Raw genomic sequence first — 3063 nt, 5'->3', positions numbered from 1 at the left:
GGTCAAGCACGCGCGCGCCGGAAGGGGAAGTGGCGGCAGCGGAAATGACCGCATCGGAGGGGGGAAGGGTTGGGCCGCCTTCCCCGCGCGCTCTCGCGAGCCACGTGGCGGGCGGCGGGACCACGTGGCCGCGCGCGGCGGGCGGGGGCGGAGCCTGTGCTACGGCTGTTAACTGCCGTTACCGCTGGTCTCCGCCCCCTTGTGGCCCGCCACGCCGCCGTCCGTCGAGGCCTTCCGGCTGCGGGCGGCGCTGCCCGCCTCAGGGCCGGCCGGTGGCTTGGCGTCAGCCGCCCTGCTGTGTCGTGTTCGTGAAGGTTCGAGCCTCTTGACGTAAAAGCCTCCCCGTAAGCGTTCAGACGGCTGCCCGGTGCGCGGGGGGGCCCTTTCTGGTAGCCCGCCCGCGTTATGTGCCAGCCTGGCCGCTGGGTACTGCACCCGCGGCAGCCGTTCACCAGCATCTGCCTCCTCGGGAGCAGCGGGCCCCTGCCCGGCGCCTCTCGGGCCCTGCGGGTGCAGTGGTTGGCGGTGGGGACAGCCGCTGTGACTAGAAACGGGTCTGTGCTCGAGGACTCGGGTGCTCATATTGGTAGGTGTTTGTTTCCCGAGTGAATCCTGAAGCAGGTTTGAGCTGGTGGCCCCCTCGGTGACCCCGAGCTGCGCTGGGGCGGTGCATCCAGCCCGCCTGCAGTGCCAGGGTTCAGCTGGTGCTCCCGGCCCTCTCCGCACACCGGGGTGGATCCCCTTCTGCCCGTCCCGCTCTCACTCCTCGGGCTTGTTCCCAAGGCCTTGTCTTGCAGATCTTCATACAGATACAATTCTTTTTCATAAAGAATTTGTTGCGACTAAGTGCAGTTGTGTGCATTTAAAAGGTTTGCTTCTCCAACAGAGAAGTGCCTAATTATGTGCATTTAAAACATAAATTTTAAAGGCTGCCTATTTCCCCACGCTGCTGCAGTGTCCCCAGGATACGGGCATTTCTGTTTGGGGGAAAGCAGAGGCCGGAGGCATCTAAAGCCATCCATTTGTGCCACCTACTGGTTTCTGTCTTGGCAAAAAGCGTCTTTGTGCACGCTGCTGCATCTGACCTACTTCTGCGCCTGGGTTCAGGTCCTACTGAATAATTGCAAAACTGCGTGTTAGTGGAGTACAGGCAAAAAGTGCCAGTCCTTGCCCTTATAAATTCCCACTTATTTCACATCAAGGGTTACCTGCACTGAAAATAGAGGCAGAGTTTTTTCTGCCTGCAGGAAGAGAGGCTCCAAGCAACGCTTGGGCTTGATTAATATCAGACATTTGTTGCTGCGTTTTATGCAACCATCCATATGAGTCAGCACGCCTTCGTTTCCTCTCCTGCTTCTCATGTAAAGAATACACTGGAAAGCCAATACTCAGATAAGTCTGAGGATTCACGTCATTCTTAAGAATTTTTTTTAAAAGGAAAGACTTTGGTGCTTTAGATAATGTAACCAATTTTTTGAAGTCCCACAACTGGTAATATTGCCAAAGAAATTATATTCAACTAGAAAGAGAATTTCCAGGTTCCCCCTAGTTTTAAAGTGCTGGTTCTGGTGCTGCTGGCTCAGGGAGCGTACTACTATTGTGAAGAGCAAATTTAAGAGTAAATGTTACTTGGTTGTCTGACTTAGAACACTGTATTCATTCTGTTTGCCAGCACTAACCACTCTCAAGCAAATCTGTTGGCATTATGAGATTACAGATTGTTCTTAGGTTAAAGTCCAGTTTTATAAGAAATTTGTTTTTGATGGACTGAAGAGGCTTTGCACAGGCTACGTGGGCCAATAGTTTTGAGAAAACCACTAACAGCTCTTGGCTCCTAAACCATATACACAGCTTTGGAGAAGTTAGCAGCAATTTGAAGGAACAGAGGTGAGCTTTACTGACTTAAGGTGATTGAGTTTAGTTGCAGATGAGGGAAATTAGAGAAGTTATAAAGCACCTGAGAATTAAGTGAGGTTATGAGGGTAAGTAGCCTTGACGGTGGCTGCAGCAGCAAGGATGACTTTGGGCTTTGTGGGAAGAAGCTTGTATAGGTATATTTAGTCTTTTTAAAACAGCATTGGTTTTGTTTTTTAATTTTAAGTATGCTGTGTGTTGAGTTTGGGCTGTCAAAGAAGACAAGTGAGTTTTGCTGATGTACCTCCATAGTTTTCATGGGCTGAACGGAGACTAGCTTTGCGGGTGCTGTACAAATGTAGTTTGTATCTTGAAGAGGTAATGTGTCTGCAACCAATTGAGTAAGAAGGGAGTAAAGAGAGGTGGTGTTACTGTTACTTAGTGTGTATGCAGATGTGCACGTTTCAACATTATGCCTTTATTGCTATGTATAGGGATAGGTAACTGCATTCTGACTCATGTGAGTGTTAGCTTTTATTACAAGATTGCATAGAAAAATTGGTAAAATGAAGAATTACACTCAGGTTTCATGCTAGAATCTGAGACTTTAGCCTTATTGCTATAAGGCTACTCTCCCTGCTCTTAAAACTGCTTTCATTTGTGAATAGCAGCAATGTTTAGGACAGAGTAAGTATTTGTCATTTTCTATTCTGTTAGTATCGTGTGTTGCTGTGAAGCCCTTGAATGGCTTATTTTGGTGCTTTGTGTAGCCTTATTAAGCTCATAATGAGCTCTTACTGTGAGCTTGGCATAGTATGAACGTATTTGGCTTTCCTGCCTACTAGGCCTTGCCTAAGAAAGATTATCTTAATTCTGTAGCTCTGTATAGTATCTGTTTTGGTTCTTTTTAGGTTTTTTTTTCCCCTCCCTTGTTAATTCTGAATTTTTTTAACAGTTATGATTAAAATTAATTCCCTTGAGTCTAGATACTGTGTAGTTTCACTGGCTAGTGAAAGCGCATCCCATGGCATAGCTATGTTTGTAACATGCCATTCAGTTAGAGAAATGCAGCAGTGCAGGCACTGAGTGCAGCTGCTTTGGTGTTTGGTGTTATTACAAACGAGTGTGGCATGCAGAGCGTTAGAGACTCTGTGGTGATGGATGTGTTCTGCCTGGAGAGATTTCTTACCCTTCCCCAAAAGTAGCTGG

This window comes from Gymnogyps californianus, chromosome 7 (genome assembly GCF_018139145.2).
Source record: "Gymnogyps californianus isolate 813 chromosome 7, ASM1813914v2, whole genome shotgun sequence".
NCBI classification, from domain to species: domain Eukaryota; kingdom Metazoa; phylum Chordata; class Aves; order Accipitriformes; family Cathartidae; genus Gymnogyps; species Gymnogyps californianus.
Note: the sequence above shows the minus strand (reverse complement) of the source record.